Below are 21155 nucleotides of genomic sequence, written 5' to 3' on the forward strand. Positions count from 1 at the left end.
CCGTGGCCATGGAGCTAACCCCCGCACAAGTGCCTTTGAACCCAGTGGAACAGCAGAACTTAGCCTCCAAGCTCGTAAAACGTTGAGAGAAAATCGGGTCGACACTGGAACTGATCTCTGTCATGCTACAAAAGCTTGATCAAAGTATGGAGGCGGTCGAACAGAGGACCACAGCAGAGAACTCGGAGGGGTGAAAAGCCAGGTGCGGGCCTTGCTTGACCAGGTCGATGACCTCGAGAATCGAGGTTGAAGAAAAAACATGCGTTTCATTGGGCACTCGGAGCACGAAGATGGTGAGTTTCTGCTCAGCTCCCTGGAGCAGTGGCTCCTGCAGCTTCTGAGACTGGGAGTCTGGTCGGGACGGGTGTGTGTACAGCAGGCCTGTCAGATTGCAATGCGCAGGCCTGGGTCAGATCAGCATCCCCGCCCAGTCCCACCATAACTCCAGTGCTAAAAGGGAAAAGCAAATGATTATGGAAGCCTCCAGAACGCTGGGAAAAGACTCTCAGTCCCTGCTGTACAAAGGGTCGAAAATTGTTTTTTCCAATGCTTTTCTGGGGCTTTAATTAGAAAAAAGAAATCCTATGATGAAGTCAGGAAGTGATTGAGCGACCCGAACATTCAGTAATCTGTGCGGTACCCGGCCAAACTGCACTTCAGCCATGAAGGGTCTGTTTACAACTTTGACTCAGCAGAGAAAGCAAGGGATTTCTTGAACACTTTAAAATAGATTAACTGTGTCAAAAAAGAATTATGGATAATAGCAGATCCTTTGCTTTATCGGTTGTTTGTTTTATATGCCTGGCATTGTTCTGATAATGTGCGGTAATGGGGGCGGGGTCCCTTTTTTTTCTCTATCTTTATTTCCCTTTCTTGTAATTTTTTAAAATTTATGTTATTCCCTGTGTTCTCTTTGGGCATGCAGTGGTCAACTTTTTATTAAAGACAAGTGGGTTTGACGTATGGAGGGGATGGGTTGGACGCCCACTTTTAATTTCCATGTGTGTAAATTATAGATTTTCTTTGTTTCTGTATTACCTGGGTTTGAGACGCAGCTCTAGCAGGAAGGAGCCATGGTGGTATTAGGGGTTTAGGATGACTGCCCCCTATGGGCAAGGGGGGAAATCTCCAGTTATTTGTTTTCTGTTTAATTTAAGAGTAGTGGTTAGTTGTTTTTTGTTTTGGAAGTATTTGTAGCGGTAGTTTTTAGATTTTATAAATGCTGTTTTGACTCCACTTGACGCGTGTATGATTAGGTTTCTTCCTCTCGGGGGGCCGCCGGCTGCTTTAGACGGTTATGTCGAGTTGTTCATTTAGATGGTGCACCTGAAGCATATAGTGGAGTCATTCGCCAGTCAAAAGAAAGAAGGTGCTCTCAAATCTCAAAGGAGAAGGTTAATATTGCTTTGCTACAAGAAAGACACTTGAATGATAAGGAACGTTTAAAATTACAGCAGGGAGGGTTTGGCAGGGTATTCTTTTCATCTTTTAATTCTAAAAGCAGAGGATTGGCTATACTAATACAGAGGAATCTCCCATTCCAGATAATAGATCAAATTAAGGATGAATATAGGCGATTTGTTTTCCTTAACGCCTTAATTCATGGGGAGTATGTGTATTGCCCCCCGGCGCATCCCCTTTAAATCTTAATTGATGTATTGTCTAATTGATTGCTCTTGGGGTGCACCGTACGATTATAGGAGGAGACTTTAACCGTCTCATGGACCCCGAGGTGGACAGGATGCCAAGGGGTCTCTCGGGTATCTCCCTGCAATTCAAACAGTTGGTGGACTTGTGTGGGAAGTTGGGGTTGGCGGATGTGTGGAGATGTCTCCACCCTAATGGTAGGGATTTTACTTTTTTTGCTCCAACCTGTACAAGTGCCGTACCAAGGATTGATTTGTTCTGTCATCTGTTTAGATTCGGTACTATTCTGCAGGATTGTGAATATAGCCATTTCGGACCATGCAGCACTGTATTTGGATTTTACAATCAGGGTAATGGAACAGATATGCAGCATTGACGCGTGGATCCATTTCTTTTGAAATATAGCAAGTTTGTTGAATACTTCACAAAGGAATTTAGGACATTCTGAGATATTGGGGTATAGCCAGTAACCCATTGATGCTCTGGGAGATCACCAAGGTTTATTTAAGGGGATTAATTATTTCATACTTGGCAACCAGGAAGAGGCAGAGAGAACAGCAGCGTACACTGGAGGCCCAGCTGAAGGCAGCTGAATTGGTATACTATGATAGACCATCTGTGACTAAGTTACAGCGGTGCTCTGGGTTGCTCTGAATTCAGTACTCACCCAGGCATCGAAGAGAGAGGTTTCCTTCGTGAAACAAAGATTATTTGAATATGGTGATAAGCCAGATAGATTCTTGGCCTATCTGGCCAGGAAGAAAAGTGCCCCACAATCCATTATGTCCATTAGGGAGAGTACTGGTATTCTCACCTGTGAGTCTAAAAAGACTAATGCAATATTTAGGAAATTTTATGCAGAGCTATACCGGCCGGAGGGCTGTGAGGATGGGTTCGCCTGTTTGAGAACTTGGACCTCCCAGGTATAACTGTAGAGCAAGCCTCCCTTTTGAATGCACCTTTAACAATACAAAAGGCGATAAGGCAGCTCCAAAGTGGCAAAGCACAGATTTTAACCTGAGTTCTTTAAGGAGTTCATAAATATGTTGGCTGAGCCACTCATACAGCCAGGACTGCCTTCTGCCTTCTCTTAGGGAAGCCAGCATCTCTCTTATTCTTAAGAAAGGGAAAGATTGTGAGGACTGTGCTTTGTATAGGCCTATCTTGTTGCTGAATGTAGACTATAAGATCCTGTATAAAACGCTAGCGTTGAGGTTCGAGAAGGTACTGCCCTCTATCGTAAAGAAGGACCAGGCAGGCTTTATTAAGGGTCGCAGTTCTTCTAACAATATCAGGGGAGTGTTGAATATAGTACAGGCATGTCAGCAGAGGTCAATCCCGGGCTTTGATGGTCTCCTCAGATGCATAAAAGGTGTTTGACCGGGTGGAGTGGCCATATCTTTTTAATGTCCTGGAATGTTTTGGCCTTGGGGGAGGCCTTTGCCAGGTGTGTGACAGTGCTGTATAGCCACCCTATGGCAGTGGTCCTTATGAATGGCATGAAATCAGGTAGCTTTAGCATTGGGAGAGGCAGCCAACAAGGGTGTCCTCTTTCGCCACTGCTATTTAGTTATCAAACCATTGGTGGAGGCTATTCGGAAAGACTCTAAAATAATTGCCCTAGAGGTAGGAATGGGAGATCATAAAACCACTCTCTCCGCCGATGATGTTCTTTTTTTGGCTAACTCAACAAAGTCTGTGACCTGGCTAATGCAAAATATTCATTTATTTGGCACTTTCTCGGGGTATAAGATTAATTTTACAAAGTTGGAATCCATCTTCCAAGTCAGATCTGGTGAGAATACCTGACCTGGAAGATGGAATACGATTTTCTTTTCAGTGGTCACGGAAAGATTTTCTGTCTTGGGTATTTTCATTACTGCCACTTTTCACCGACAGTATAGAGTCAATTTTTTGCAGTTGTTTGAGAACATAACACAAGATCTTCATCACTGGGAGGGATTACCAATATCATGGTTAGGTTGAATGGCTCTAATTAAAATGGATGTTCTTCCTCACCTACTATATCCCATGAGAATGCTGCCATTGTTGTTGTCCAGACAAGCGCTGCAGAGGCTTAATGGCTGGCATGGATCTTTTATTTGGTGTTGTAGGTGTTATTTCATTAAATTTGGCAAGTTGCAACTCCCACAGGGAATGGGAGGGGTAGATCTCCCAGACTTTAAACGATACCAAATAAGCTCCTTATTGTCTTATATGTGTGTGTAAAGATCCGAGGTTGATACGGTTCGACATTAAGGCCATCCAGGCAAAGTGTCCCCTCCTTAATTTGCTGTTTATGGATCAGGTGAAATCTGTTATTGAGCATTGTAAAAGCCCTATCGTTAGAAACACGATCAAAACGTGGAGAAAGATGCGGCAGGGCGAGGGTAATCTACATAAGACCTCACCGTTCACCTCCTTAGTTGGATCACCAGGATTTAGGTTGGGATCAGTCGTTTCTGACTTGAAAGCATGGGAGGCCAGGGAAGTTTCCTGTTTGGGAGACCTATTTGATGGAGAGGTCTTGATGTCTTTGGACCAGCTGAATCATAAATATGGGCTACCCAGTAGGGATCTTTTCCATTATTTTCAGATTAGGGATTACATACAGAAAAGAACCTCACTCTTGGCTCAGCCCTATACATCTGATATGGAGAGTGCTTTGGCGTGCGGGCACTCTCTTGGTCAGTACCCTATACCATCTACAGGGAGGGGGCACTTGGAAAGATGTGGAAAGACTTTATGGAGTTTGAAATCAGGAACCGGGAGCAGAGATTTTATTGGAAACATGGGAGGATATCTAGGAAAATGTGAAAAAGATCTTGATTTGCAAAAAAGTGCAAGCCAAGCAGCTAAAGATTCTCTACAGAGCCCATATGGCTCCAGAGCAGTTAGCAAAATTTAAGAAAGGAGCATCTCCAGGGACCCCTCAATGTAAAACAAGTGCCAGTGCTCTTACCACACTGCTTGTAGGTACTGGGTGTCATAGCGAATGAGTTGGAGGGGATCGCTTCTGAGATTGCCGAATCTGTCTTCACTAGGTGAACACAGGAACAGATTATTCAAAATTCTCACATATTGTGCAAGGAAGAACATTTTAATGAGCTGGATATCAGAAGATCCCCCAGCTCTCACTGGGTGGGGCAGATCAGTGATGAAGCAGGTACTCCTCGACTTTCTTACGAATGTGGCGCATCATAAAACAATGTTTTATAAGACGTGGCTGCCCATTATAAATCATATCGACACAGACTTGTCAGCCATACTGAATAGGGCTTTGTATAGCTGTGAAGGCTGGATTTGGCAGCCCAGGGTCCTTGTGGGGAGGAAGCCTGAATACAGGTATAATAACTGATACTCCCGCTGACGGGAGCTTCGGTGGTAGTGTGTTGACTGGTGTAATTTAATTTAATTTAATTTGATCTAATTTAAGTTGGTTTAGTTCAATTTAAGTTAATTTAATCTAATTTGTTTAATTATCTATCAATATTGTAATGTTTGTAGAGTAGTAGGTAGTTTATTGTTATTGTTAATGTTTTTTGTAATATAAGATTGTCATATCACCTTTTGTACTTAGGTAATTTTTTTCTTACAAAAATTATATTTTTCAATTTAAGAAAACAATGGACCATAAATTGAATTCCTTTTTAATGAAAAAATCACAGATGTTGATAAAACAAATTATATTGAAATGTACAAAAACAAAAGGTATGAGTAATGTTTTTTGTCATCAAAACCATCACTTTTCAATGAAATTTAAGTCTTTGAAGGATTTTTTTGTCACTTTGAGATTTAAAACTGTTATGTTAAATATGGGAAAAAACCTCCATTCACCAAGTTCTTTTTTTATATATAAGTTACATAGCATTTGCTTTGCACTTCATTTCATCTTCTAAGGGGACAACAAGAACATGACTACTTTTATAAGATGATGGGGAAATTTTTAAAAAACGTACGCTGTTTGACCTAATTGGCCAAATTGATGGGGGAGCTGCAATCAATAATCTGTAAGCCACCTGAGCAAATGAACTAATAAGAATATTGTTAAGAGTGCAGAGGTATGCAGTCAAATTATAGTTATGTCTCCTAATGGTATACACATGCTGTGGAAGTGATGTCTTTAATTCTTTGCTAACTGAACAATAGTTCACTTTGTGTATGGTTGGTTCCAAATTAAAGATGGTTTCTGTGTCGGTACCTGAAGAAGAAACGAAGCCATTCATTTCAAATACAAACCACCTATGTGAATTGTTCAAGTCTATATTTTTCACAGCTCATTTTGGATTAAAGTAGAGTTAGTTAAATTAATTGGGTTCTAGTCATTTTTTAACGATATACTCTTCCTTTAAATAATATGTTTTAAGCATTCAGAGATGCATAAGCCAAACAAGTTCAGATAGAAAAGAAATACAAATTTCTGTTTGAATGATATCTTTAGATGTAACAGAACCGATTTTAGCTAGCTTCATAGTTAACATAAACTTCTTTTAATGTTACCACTGCTACTACTAGCAGGTTTGTAAAATTTCAATGCATTAGCCATTTAAACCTAGTCCAAATAATGTAGTACTATTCTGGTGTTTCTGAGACAATGATCATATGAAAACGTAGTATAAAACTTTTTTTTTTAATCATTCAAGGGATATGGGTTTCACTAGCTGAACCAGCATTAATTGTCCATCCTTAACTGCTGTCTGAAACAGCTTAAGTCAATTTGGTGATAGTGTATCAACAGGGGAGGGAATTTCAGATTTTTGACTCAGCAACTGTGAAAGAACAGCAATTTGTTTCAGTATGTTGGTGTGTGATTTGGGTCACCCCCAAATAGCACATTGTCAATGTGGTTAGAGAGGGAGTTCCGTGATTTTGGCCCAATGATACTGAAGGAGCAATGATATATTTCCAAGTCTAGTTGTGGGTGACTTAGAGGAGAACCAGCAAATGGTGGTATTTCTATGTATAAACTTCTAGAATTTAGTGGTTGTAGGTTTGGAAGGTGCTGTTGAAGCAGCCTTGGTGAATTTCTGCAGTACATCTTAGAACATAGAACAATACAGTGCTGAGCAGGCCTTTCGGCCCTCGATGTAGTGCTGACCTGTGAACTAATCTAAGCCCATCCTCCTTACACTATCCCATCATCATTCATATGCTTATCCAAGGACTGTTTAAATGCCCCTAATGTGGCTGTGCTAACTACATTGGCAGGCAGGGCATTCCATGCCCTTACAACTCTGAGTAAAGGACCTGCCTCTGACATCGACCTTAAACCTATCACCCCTCAATTTGCAGGTAAGCTGATGTCATCATCCTAGGAAAAAGACGCTCACTGTCCACCCTATCTAATCCTCTGATCATCTTGTATGTCTCTATTAAATCCCCTCTTAGCCTTCTTCTCTCCAATGAGAACAGACCCAAGTCCTTCAGTCTTTCCTCATACGACCTTCCCTCCAGACCAGGCAACATCCTGGCAAATCTCCTCTGCACCTTTTCCGATGCTTCCACATCCTTCCTGTCATGGGGCGACCAGAACTGTACACTATATTCCAAGGAAGGCCACACTAGCGTTTTGTACAGTTGCAGCATGACATCATGACTCTGGAACTCAATCCCACTACCAATAGAACCTAATACACCGTATGCCTTCTTAACAGCACTATCAAAATTTCAGGGATCTATGTACATGAATACCAAGATCCCTCTGCACATACACATTACCAAGAATCTTTCCATTGACTCATTATTCTGCCTTCCTGTTATTCTTCCCAAACTGAATCACCTCTTGTAGATGATACTGCTGCTGAGCATTGGTAGTGAAGGGACTGGATGGCATTGCACCAAAAACAATTGAGTGGACTGCTTTGTCCTGGATGATGTTAAGCTTCTTGAGTGTCGGAGCTTTAATCAAGACAGGTGGAGAGTATTTCATCATATTGCTGACTTGTGCCTCATAGGTGATGGACTGGCAAAGGGAGTCAGGAGGTGAGTTACTTGCAACAGGACTCCTACCCTTTGACTTGCTGTTGTAGCCACAGTATTTAAATGGCAAATCCAATTCAGTATATGATTGGTGATAACCCCAGAATATTGGTGCTCCAACTAGCTTATAGTTTTCTTTCTAGTTTCCATTCCCTCGATTTTTTGCTAGGGCTTCTCTCTCTCATATGTGGCCTTAATGTCAAGGGCAGCTATTTTCTCCTCCTATCTGAAGTTTCACTCTTTTGTCCATGTTTAAAATAAGTCTGTAATGAGGTTAGGAGCAGAGTAATCATGGTAGAACCCAACCTTAGTGTCGATGAGCATATTTTTGCTTAGCAGGTGTTTGATAGCACCCTTCTGACCCCTTCCAATTCCTTACTGATGATTGAGAACACTGGGGCAACAGTTGACCAGGTTGGATGTGCCTGGGCAATTTTCCACTTTGCCAAGTAGTTGCCAATATTGTAGCTGTACTGGATCAGCTTAGCAAGAGGTGCAGCAAGTTCTGGAGCAGTGAGTATTACTCACTGGAATATTGTCAGGATCATTGTCTCCAGTGCTTACAGCTGTTTCTTGATATTGTGTGGAGTAAATTGAGTTAGCTGAAGAAATGCACCCATGATGCTGTAGACCTCTGGGAAAAGGCAGAGGCTGGGTCACCCGCCCTACTATTCTGCCTTAAAATTGTTGCAAATGTATCAGCCATATCTTTGGCACAGATATGCTGGGTTCCTCCATCAAGCTTGAGTTTATTTGTTGAGCCTCCTCTGGTGGGTTGTTTAATTGTCCACTGTCATTCACAACTAGATATGGCAGGATTGCATTTTTATGTATATCTGCTGTTGTTCTGGGCACACCCTCTTGTATTCTTCAATGAAGCAATGTTGATCTCCCAACTTGATGGTAATAGTAGAGTGTGGGATATGTCTGATGCACTATAAAATAAAATGTGATCTTGAGTTGTTAGCAGATTTTATCTGTCAGTAATAGTCCCATTGCAAAGAAACAGAACACAAAGTACCTTAGGCTGAACAGGAAAAGGACCTGCATTTTTTTCCTGTTGTTCCAAACCCCACACTAGCCATGTAGCTAGTAGAACTAGCAGCCATTATGAACGTAAGAACAAAGAGCAAGAATAGTCCATTTGGCCCTTTTTCTGTCATTCAATAAGATGGTAACTGATCTGACTTTAACGCTACATTTTTGAATAATCCCAATAATCTCATCCCTTTGGTCATTAAGAATCAATCTACCTCTACCTTAAAACAGTTTATGATTGTGTCCATTGTCTTTTGAGGATTGGAATTCCATAGACACTCAGAGGACAAAAAGTTTCCTCATCTCTATCCTAAATGGAGCGATCCCATATTTTTAAACTAATAGCTATTCCTAGATTCTCTCACAAGAGGAAAATATCCTTTCTACATCTAACTGGTTAAGTGGCCTCAGGATCTTCTAGGTTTCATTTTAGTCACCTCTGATTCTTCTAAACACTGGAGGTTAAAGACCTACCCTGTGTAACCTTTCCTCATAATGCAATCTATTCAGTCCAGTTATTAGTCTGGTAAACCTCCGAACTGTGTCCCACGCTGTAACATCCTTCTGCAAGCACAGTGATCGGTACTGTACACAGTATTTCAGATGTGGTCTCACCACTGCCTATAAGACTAAAGCATAATCTTTTTATTCATGCACTCAATTCACCTTGCTTTCCTGATTATTACTTGTACAGTACTTATCAACTTACGATTCATGCACTAGGATACACCCAGATCTCTCTGCGTCTGAGAGCAATGCAACCATTTAGATAGTATGCATTTTTTCAATCATTGCCAAAATGGTTAATTTCACATTTTCCCACATTGTACTCCATTTGTCAGATCTTTGCCCACTCATTTAACCTACCTATATCTCTTTGTGTGCTCCTGGTGTCCTCATCACAACTCCTTTTCTTAACTATTTTTGTTATAGTGACTAGGAGAAAGTGAGGACTGCAGATGCTGGAGATCAGAGTTGAACAGTGTGGCACTGGAAAAGCATAGCAGGTCAGGCAGTGCCTGAGGAGCAGGAGAATCGATGTTTTAGGCATAAGCCCTTCATTAGAAATGTTTAACTGTTTTTGTATCATGAACAAATTTAGCTACTGTGTCTTCAGTCCCTTCATCCAAATCATTTCTATAAATTATAAAGAGTAAAGCCCCAGCACCGAACCCTGCGGCATACCACGCGTGACATCCTGTCAGCTTGAAAAATACTTGCTTATTTCTTCCACTGTCAGCTAGTCAATCAGCTTCCATGCCAACATAACAACAGTACACCATGAACTTTTATCTTCCGCAATAACCTTCAATGTGGCACCTTGTCAAATAGCTTCTGGAAATCTAAATACAATATATTCACTGGCTCCACTTTATCTACAGCACAAGTTACTTCAAAGAATTCCAATGAATTTCTTAAACATGTTTCCCATTTGACAAAGTGGTGTTGCCTCTAGTCAATTACCTTGAACTCACTCCAAGTGCCTTGTTATAATATATTTCATATTAGCTTCTAACATTTTCCGAGCCCCACTCTTTTCCAGGATTACATAATCTAGATATTTTGAAGATTTGTGAGGATACAGGAGACCATAAAGTAGGGAACAGCAAGACCATGGAGGGATTTGGAGCACTGATGAGGTTTTTAAAATTTAAGATGTTGCTTAACTGGGAGTCGCAACCAGTAAACAGGATGTGGTTTGAGTTCAAATAAGGGAGCAAAATTTTGGTTATCTTCCAGATTACAGAAGGAAGAACATGTGATACCAACCGGAAATGCATTCGTATGAATGAGGATTTCAGCAGCGGATAATCTGGAAGGAGTTGGAGCATGCTATGTTGGTAGGGACAGGCAATATCAGTGGAAATACATCGTGTGGTCAGATTGATTGTAAACAGACTACACTCTGTTGCAGTGAAAAGGATGAATTCAGTAGCTCGGGAATAGTTTGGAATGAGGGGAAAACTCCAATATAAACGACTTTCCAATATAAAATTGGAGGAAATTTCTGCTCGTCAACTGATGGATGTTGTGGAAGCAATCTGATAATTGTTATCAGTAGAGGAGTGAAAAAAAAAGATTGAGGTAGAGTTAAGAGTTTCCAGGATATGTTAACAATCAGTACTGCTTTTGGATGATGATGCCGGAGGGAAATGTATAAGTAAGAAATAGGAGTGGGTACCAGAGATACCCACCAGTGGGTACGAGGCACCAGAGATGTGATAGGGGAGCAGGAAGACAAGCCATTGCAAGGTGTATGATCGTGATCAGCTAAGTAAGAATCAAACCAGGAGAGAATAGTTGCATGCATCTAGGTGATAGTGGAAAGGTATGAGAGGACAATGTTGTAAACCATTCCGTAGGATGAGGAGGAATGATTTGGTCACGGTCACATTGTTGGATCAAATGAAGCTGTAACAAACTAGAAATTGCATTAATGAAAGATAGTTTTGTGTGATTTTATTTTCCTGTACTGTATCATAGGTATCTATTAAAGTACAAAATGGAAATTTGTTTAAAGGATATTTTCATAAATGATTATTCTTCATGGAATCCCATCTAATATTTACTCTGAAAATGTATTTATGTGAGGTTGACCTTTGAGGTTTAGTAAGAAGCTTCTAAAATTGTTTAAAAGGCAACCTACCTCCACCACTAGATGGTAGCATTATACTGATTCAACATATATACAGTACAGTGTTGACAAATTTGCTTCACGTTGTTCTGTCAATTTTCAGGACAATTTAGAATAATATAGGAGTATTACTTGGTTCAAAGTGAGACTTAGTTCACAATGTGGAATAAATGACAAGTTATTCATCCAAAGAACAATATAATTTGTTATGTAAAAATATGAGTTTTACTAGAATTAGTTCAGGATGAGGGACTAGTTAATATGGTGATCACAGAAAAAACTGACATTCTTCAGACCAAGGAACGTTAAGAAGAGATTTGGCAGAAGTTTTGAAAATTATGAAGAGTTTTGACAGATTAGCTCGGGAAAACCTTTCCGTTGTGTTATGGGCCAGGCCAGACCCCTTCAAAGCATTTCAGGAAAGTAGCCTGGTTCCTAACTTTGCTAGTTGTTTTAAGCAGATGTATAGTGGATATTCCAGGGGTGATGCAGCTGGCCCAAGCAATTAGTTTTAAACAAAACAGAATTTATTTGCAAGATTACCAACTGAAACAGAAACAAAGGAGAACAGAATATAGAATAACGATTTAACTGAAAGCCTAACAGATTATCCTGAAATCAGAGAAAAGCTGAGCTGGGAGAACTGGCCACTCCCCTTTCATTATACAAGTGTTTTTTTTCCCCCTTAAACTTAAAAGCTTTTTGTATCTAGACCTTCAAATCTAGACCTCCCAGAGTCTGCGTCGTTACTGCCCCTCTGAAAAAAAACCAAGGACAATACAACCTTGTTAAAGGAGCAGCACTGTCACAATTGGTAATGGAATTGATTGTCTGCAGCCAGTTTTAAGATAAATGATGACATAATCTGTTGGGAAGATGAAATTTTTTGTGACTAATCAAAATGATAGTGGAAACAAATTGAATACCAAGTATATCTTGTGTCAATACTACTATTTGATTGTTCTTATTGTTTAATATTTTTGCTATTTAAAACCAAAACTATCATGAAGTACTGTTGTGGTTCCAAAAGGTTCATAAGCATGCATGGTATAAAACAATTCTTAATTGTTCTATTTAACTATAGTGTTTAAATTGGAAGGAATTAAAATTAAGACTATGAAGAAAGCAAGGTCTTCAGGCTAATTGTATAAAAATATGAGAAATAGAAGTGGAATTAAATTCTTCAGCCCTTGAAGCCACTCCATCATTCACTTTAACAACATTTTCCTGTCTATTCACTTATCTCACAATGTTTTTAATATGCAGAAATCCGTAAATCTCTGTCTTGAATATATTAAATGATTGAGCTGCCCTCTTTGGAAGAGAATTCCAAAGATTCATGATGCTCTGAGTGAAAAGATTCCTCCTTATCTCAGTCCTGCTGCTTGTTCTGAGACTGTGTTCCTGGTCTAGACTCATCCATCCCCTCTACCCCACCCTAACCAGCACTAGGGGCAACATCTTTCCTGCATCTACATTATGGTTCTTTCAAAGGGCTAGCAGAAGCACAGTGCACCAAATGATGACTCTTTTTGTGTAGGATTCAATGATTATTTGTAAATTCTCAAAGGCATTCGACAAGGTTCCTCATGGGAGACTGATTAGCAAGGTTAGATCTAATGGAATACAGGGAGAACTAGCCATTTGGATACAGAACTGGCTCAAAGGTAGAAGACAAAGGGTGGTGGTGGAGGGTTGTTTTTCAGACTGGAGGCCTGTGACCGGTGAAGTGCCACAAGGATCGTTGTTGGGTCCTCTACTTTTTGTCATTTACATAAATGATTTGGATGTGAGCATAAGAGGTACAGTCAGTAAGTTTGCAGATGACACCAAAATTGGAGGTGTAGTGGACAGCGAAGAGGGTTACCTCAGATTACAACAGGATCTTGACCAGATGGGCCAATGGGCTGAGAAGTGGCAGATGGAGTTTAATTCAGATAAATGTGAGGTGCTGCATTTTGGGAAAGCAAATCTTAGCAGGACTTATACACATAACGGTAAGGTCCTCGGGAGTATTACTGAACAAAGAGACCTTGGAGTGCAGGTTCATAGCTCCTTGAAAGTGGATTCACAGGTAGATAGGATAGTGAAGAAGGTGTTTGGTGTGCTTTCCTTTATTGGTCAGAGTATTGAGTACAGGAGTTGGGAGGTCATGTTGCGGAGGTACAGGACATTGGTTAGGCCATTGTTGGAATATTGCGTGCAATTCTGGTCGCCTTCCTATTGGAAAAATGTTGTGAAACTTGAAAGGGTTCAGAAAAGATTTACAAGTATGTTACCAGGGTTGGAGGATTTGAGCTACAGGGAGGGGCTGAACAGGCTGGGGTTGTTGTCCCTAGACCGTCGGAGGCTGAGGGGTGACCTTATAGAGGTTTACAAAATTATGAGGAGCATAGATAGGCTAAATAGGCAAAGTCTTTTCCCTGGGGTCAGGGAGTCCAGAACTAGAGGGCATAAGTTTAGGTTGAAAGTGGAAAGATATAAAAGAGACCTACGGGAAAACTTTTTCACACAGAGGGTGGTACGTGTATGGAATGAGCTGCCAGAGGAAGTGGTGGAGGCTGGTACAATTGCAACATTTAAGAGGCATTTGGATGGGTATATGAATAGGAAGGGTTTGGAGGGATATGGGCCGTGTGCTGGCAGGTGGGACTAGATTGGGTTGGGATATCTGGTCGGCATGGACGGGTTGGACCGAAGGGTCTGTTTCCATGCTGTTCATCTCTATGACTCTGACCTCATTCATTTCGAAGGTAATTCTCCATCATGAGTTTAACGCAAATAGAAAAAATCAAGCGCAGGCTTAAAATGCAAAAATCATTTGATAACAGAAATTATTTGGTGCAGAAACAGAAGTTGACCTAATGATGCTGGTGGGGCAGGAGAATATGAGAGAGAACCAATTTGCTTTCCCCAATACTATTCTAAAGTTAAGTATTTGACCAGGATCCAATTGTCTGCCACTTTGCTGGAAATAGAAAAGTACAAATGAAATTTTGTTTACATTTACAGCAAGAACCCTTATCCAGGGAGGGACATACACATAACAAACTGGGAACCAAATATTCTGAAGTGATGTTTGCAATGGTTAGTGAGCCTTTGACTAAGGTCTACACAATGGGGAAAGATGATCAAAAAAGGTCTTAAATAAATCCAGTTTTGCTGTGTTTCAGGAACAATAGACATGAATAATCTCTACTCGATTTTTTTCCAGTCATGGGGGATGAACTGTGTAGTCACAAAATGTGCCACATGCTTAAATTTAGGAAATCACCATTCCTAAAGATTTGATCACAAAGAGATCTGTAACAAAAGGGAGACAACTATTACAACTTCTTACAACTGCTGGTTTTCCTGGAATTCAAAATACTATTGATTTCACACAAGTAGCGATGGAAGTTCCAATGACTACCAGGGCTTGAGTCTCCTTAATATAAAGTGATTTTAATATCCAGTCAACGTGTAACTTCTACAGATGGACATATTAAAGTCTATTTTAAAGGTGAACTAATTCTCCTCATGTGGGATTTGAAGGAATTAGACAGACAAAAAGTCTAGGAAATTTAATCACCAAGCCTCATGCATTTGTGTCCATTAATCTGCCAATCAAACGTAGCTGTCCAGCAGATGTGAACAGGATTTCTGGAGCTTTTATGTCACCACTCATTGGATTGGATACCAGCACTGAGGAGTTTGATGGGGTGTGTTAGGATAGAAGGAGGGATGCATGGTTAGAGAGGCCCAAGGTTGTGCCCTGGGTCAGAGGAGGGCTCCAATAAATTAAAAATGAAAGTATGCTCGCATTTCTGAGTTTGTCATAGTCCTGGCATAGTTTGTCATAGTTCCTAACAGCTTTGGTCTGGCGGGGAATCCATAACGATTTGCCTATACATGCCTCCAGTTAAACTAGCAGTCGTGCCCTGATTATGTGATTGAGGCTGAATCTGAAAATGTTAAAGGTGGACCCTCTGAGTGTCTTGTTTGCCCCTCTAAACAACAGGATGATATTAGGACTCATGTGAAGACAGATCAGAGATGGTAAATCATGTGGGACACTTTAACTGATAATGTTTGCATATAAATTCTCAAAATTCAGCCCTTGATGTCAGATACTAGATCTTAAATACCACTTTAATGGAATTCTTCTAGCTTTTAAACATAATTTCCCTCATTTGAAGACATTAATTTCTTGCTGGATTATAACCCTATAATATCCTGATTGCCTTCTGATATTATGATGTAAGGAAATTGATGTTTCATGTTTAGTTCAAAGTTTATAAATCATTTAAGCTAATACTATTGTTTTCACACTGACCCAATTCAGGATTTAATATTGTGACTGCTTAGTATCACTCGACAGAGGAATGCATCATGGGTCTTTAAATGAAATAAAAGGGACAAACTCTGCTGTAGTTAAATACCTTCTCTCATATATTGAGAGAGGAAGATAATAACTGTTCTAGCGTTTTGTAGCATTTTAATTGGAGTGAAAAATAGCTTGATAAATGTATATGGAGTAATATTTTTAACAATGCATGTTTTGTTGTATTAGCAGTATAATTTTTGAATTTTCAGTGAAATTATATATTGATTACATAGGGGTATTTCACTATCTCAATTTTCATGCACTGTTCATTTTCCATTTAAGTTACACAAAGGTAAAATTATAGTGAAGATTAGAGTGGTGCTGGAAAAGCAGAGCAGGTCAGGCAGCATCCGAGGAGCAGGAACATCGATGCTTTGGGCAAAAGCCCTTCATCAGGAAGCCCTTCACTTTTGCCTAAAGGTAAAATTATACTAAGCCTGGATGACCCACTAGTGAATAATATCTTAAAAGACTAAACAGTAGATAATGGGGTTCTGGGTTAGTGGTAGTGGAAGAGCACAGCAGTTCAGGCAGCATCCGAGGAGCAGTAAAATTGATGTTTCGGGCAAAAGCCCTTCATCAGGAATACAGGCAGAGAGCCTGAAGCGTGGAGAGATAAGTGAACTTCCAGCTCAGCACTGTTCCCATGACTTGTCCTACCTGCCTATCTTCTTTTCCACCTATCCACTCCACCCTCCCCCGTCCCTGACCTATCACCTTCATCCCTCCCCCACTCACCAATTGTACTCTATGCTACTTTTTCCCCACCCCCACCCTCCTCTCACTTATCTCTCCACACTTCAGGCTCTCTGCCTGTATTCCTGATGAAGGGCTTTTGCCCGAAACGTCGATTTTACTGCTCCTCGGATGCTGCCTGAACTGCTGTGCTCTTCCAGCACCACTAATCCAGAATCTGGTTACCAGCATCTGCAGTCATTGTTTTTACCTAGTAGATAATGGGGAACAATGGTAATTGATAATCTTTGCTTTTAAAGAAACCAATCAGGAATCGAACATACGCTACCTTGTCATTCCAAGATTGACCATAAACTCTGCATGTATCACTGAGGCAATTAAGAATCTAATTGTTCAATGCCTGGACCAGTGTGGCTGAGGAGATGTCCTGATCATGTATGCATTTGGAATGGGTTAATAAGGTCTATTTTTCAGGAGTAAAGGAGGACACAAAATTCCAGCCAGACGAGAATTGGTGTTCCATTGCAGAGCAGTTGAGTCCAACATCTGGTTAAGTGTCATTTTGGTTGTACTTGTTTTGATAACCTAAATTGTTGAATCTTGTTTAATCACACTTGTGCCTGGAGTGATCTACTTTTTAGTTGTCTACTCTTAAAATTGTAAAACTTAAATACAGATCCGGAATCTGACCAAATTTGTGCCTGAGCAGGCACCTATCCAAGGTATAAATCGAGTGTATTTGAGTAAGATTTACCAACATGAGAACATCATTCATTCAGTGCTACTGCCTGTGAGAATATTCTTTAGAGGGGCAGCAGCTGAAACTGATCCAGTGGAGTTTCTCAAGTCCAAGTAATGTCATGGAAAGATAAAGAAATGGAAAGTCTTTGGGAGACATTTGAGAACAAAATAAGCACCAAGTGTAGAATGGACAATGTCCAGACCTTGTTAGAGGAATGCATGCAGAAATACAATATAATTCCTTGCAAGGGCATGGTATAATTGATTCAGGAGCAGGATCTAGACTCCCAGTTAATTCCATATAAAGCCTTTAACCTTATCATGTAGGTAGCATTGTTTTGTGCTTGGTGTGATTATGATGATATCAAACCTCTGGAACAGTTAAGGCACGAATGGATGCAGTTAGGTGCTTTACCTAACCAGCAAGCAGCTGGTACACCATCCATTCGATAGCAGGTCGGGGACTGCACCTCAAGTTGGTACAGGCACCACATGAACTAGCGACAGTCAAGCAGCACTTGTCATTCTCTTGTACCAGAGCAGCATAGAAATGACAAAAGGTGGAAGATATGCATGGTGCTCTGCAGGAGCCAGCTCGATTATACAGGAAAGCAATTGTGGCTTCTGTGAGTTTAACCCAAGCTTTGGATGGAACAAAGAATGGTCCCACTGTGAAGGGTTCCTGATAGCCTTTACTGTTGCTGGAACACAGTCGACAGTGACTGGAGAGGGCCAAAGAGGCAGTAGTATAACAAGCACCACAGAGATATGTTCCCTTGATCGTTTAGGGTTAAAAGCCCTGATTAACAGTTAGGCTCTATTTATTCATCCTGATTACCTCTTAGATTGGATTGCATTATTGAAAAACTGCAAAAAAACAAACAGAGGAAAATCGCTTGGTCTGTACTGATCATCAATATGTGGTTTATAAACTGATACAAGCGTCACTAGAGGTGCAGCCTAATACAACTAGATATAGAAACATTCAAGGATATTTATTTAAAGGGTTTGATTCCTTTACATAGTGTCATGTTAGTGTACACTACTAACAAATATAATGATTTGGGTAAAGGTTATAGAACAGATGCCTTCAATTTTAGGCAGTTATAACTCACTGGGGTTAGGATCTCTTGCAGATCAATGGTAGTGAACCTACCTCTGAGCCAGAAAGAACAGGTTCAAGTCCCAGCTGCTCCAGTGATGTGTAATAGCATCTCTGAACAGTTCTACAGTGAACTGAGAATAAATCAGAAGGTAATGAGGACATACAACAATGGTGTACATTTAATCATGGGTGACTTTAAATCTTCATGTAGACCTGGACAGTCAAATCAGCAGAAGAAATATTGATGATTGGAAGAAGTCAGGACATTTTCCTTGAGAAGGTTGTTGTAGATTCAACTAAGGGTTAGGCTGTTTTGGATCTAGTGATATGTAATGAGGCAGCTTTAATAAATGATGTCAGTGTGAAAGATCCCCTCAGCAACAGTGACTATGAGAGGAAAGAAACAACGATGCTAAGCTTAAATAATGTTAATTAGAAGGAAGGCAGAGTTAACTGTAGTGGACTGGTAAGGAATGCAGCAGAAAAACAGTTGAGGATCAATGGCAGATGTTTAAGAAAATGGTTCTGGCTTAGAGTGAACACATATTCTAACAAGGAAGATAGATTCTAGGAAGGGATAAACTAACCTGGGAAGTTAACCAGGAAAGTTAATATGGCAAAAATTAATGATAAGCCAGAGGATTGGGAAAGTTTCAACATCATCAAAACACAACCAAAAAAACAAGTAAAGAAAAAGAACTTGGAGGGTAAATTTACAAGTAATATCAAAACAGACAGAAAAAAAGTTTCTCTAATAATATAAGAAGAGAGAGAAGCCAAAATGAGGCCAGGGAACTTTGAAGAAATGGTAGAGGAATTAAATACTTTTCCACTGTGAAAACTGAAGCAGACTCTAATCGCATCCAAAAATTATTCAATATTCAACAGCAAAAAGGCAAGAAATAAGTACAATAATCATCATTAGAGAAACATGCTAGGGAACTAATGGTGGTAAAGATGCCTGGGCCTGATGGGATGCATTCTAGAATATTAAAGAGAATAGATACAAAGATAGTGGATGCACTGATAGTAATCTTCCATGAATCCTTAGATTTTGGAAAATTCCCAGAGGATTTGGAAAACTGCCAGCACCTTTTTGAAAAGGGGAGAAGACATAAAAAAACACAGATGACTATAAACCAATTAGCTTAAAGTGTGTTATTGGGAAAATATTAGAGTCTATTATAACAGATGTAATAAGAAACTTTAAGAAATGCATAATATAATCAAGCAGATTCAGTGTGGCTTCAGACAGGGGAAATTATGCCTCAGAAATTAACAAGAATTCTTTTTAGGAGGTAGCAAGCAGGATGGACAAAGGGGAAGGGGTGGATGATATATGTTTTGATTTTCAGAAGGTGTTTGATAAGGTATTACACATTAAGTTATTTTAATAAGGTAATAGACCATGGTGCTGGAGGTAATATATATGCATGGATAGAGGATTTGCGAACTAATTGAAGACAGTGGGATATGGAGAACATTTCCAGGCTGTCAGTCTGTCACTACTGGAGTGGCACAGAATCAGTGCTGGAATCACAATTATTTACAATATATGTTAATGACCTGATTGAGGAAAGTTAATGTACCACAGACAACTTTGCTGATGACACAAAATTAGGTGAGAAGTCAAATGTTGAGGATGTCATAGAGTCTGTAGAGGGATTTAGACAAGTTTAGTGAATGGGCGATAATGTGGGGAATTGTGAGGTTATGCATTTTGGCAGGAAGACTGGGGGGACTGAATATAATATAAATAGAGCAAGTCTGCAGAATGCTACAGCCAAAAGAGAAAACGCTGGAAAATCTCAGCAGGTCTGGCAGCATCTGTAAGGAGAGAAAAGAGCTGACATTTCGAGTCTAACTGACCCTTTGTCAAAGCTTTAAGTTAGCATCAAGGTTCAGTGGGTAATACTGAAGACAAATGGAATTTTGGCCACTATTTAAAAGGGAATAGAATAGAATAGGGTTTAGAGAGGTTTAGTTAAAACTGTGAGGAGAAAGTGAGGTCTGCAGATGCTGGAGATCAGAGCTGGAAATGTGTTGCTAGAAAGGTGCAGCAGGTCAGGCAGCATCCAGGGAACAGGAGAATCGACGTTTCGGGCATAAGCTTCCTGAAGAAGGGCTTATGCCCGAAACGTCGATTCTCCTGTTCCTTAGTTAAAACTGTACATGGCACTAGCCAGATCATGGCTGGAATACTTTGAACACTTTGGGCCCTTTATCTAAGGAAAGATATACTGTTGTTGGTGGCAGTCCAAAGAAGTTTCAGTAGGTTGATACTGTGTATGGAGGGATAGTCTTGTGAAGAGAGGTTGAATGGGTTGTACCTGTACTCATTGGGATCTAGAAGAATGAGAGATGACCTTATTGAAACATATAAATACAAGACTTGGTGGAGTGGATGAAGAAACAAAACCAAACTATTTTGAAGAAGGGTCGGTAGACCTGAAATGTTAATTCTGATTTCTGTGTAGAGATGCTACCAGACCTGCTGAGTTTTTTTTCCAGTAATTTCTAATTTCCAGCATCCACAGTTCTTTTGGTGTATTGTTTGGATGTGGAATGGTTGTTTCCCCTTGTGGAAGAACCTTGGATCAGAGGGCATAAGCTCACAATTAGTGGTCACACAACTAAGATAGATGAGGAGGAATTTCTTCTCTAAGGGTTGTGAATCTGTGGAATTCTTTACTGCTGTTGAGGCTGGGTCATTAACTATATTCAAGGCTCTGGTGGAGCTTTAATCAGTAGGGGAATCAAGGATTATGGGGAAAAAGCAGGAAAGTATACTTACGGGTTTTCAGAGCAGCCAATGATCTCATTGAATGGCAGGGCAGACTTAATGGGCTTAATGGCTCACTTTGCTCCCATGACCTGTGGTTTGACAAATTGATTAGAAAATTTCTACAACTTTAATGGTAAAATGAAAATAGCAAGTCTCTATGAAT

This window comes from Chiloscyllium plagiosum, unplaced genomic scaffold (genome assembly GCF_037043375.1).
Source record: "Chiloscyllium plagiosum isolate Xiang-an unplaced genomic scaffold, Cpla_swu_hap1 HiC_scaffold_30, whole genome shotgun sequence".
Classification (NCBI taxonomy): Eukaryota; Metazoa; Chordata; class Chondrichthyes; order Orectolobiformes; family Hemiscylliidae; genus Chiloscyllium; species Chiloscyllium plagiosum.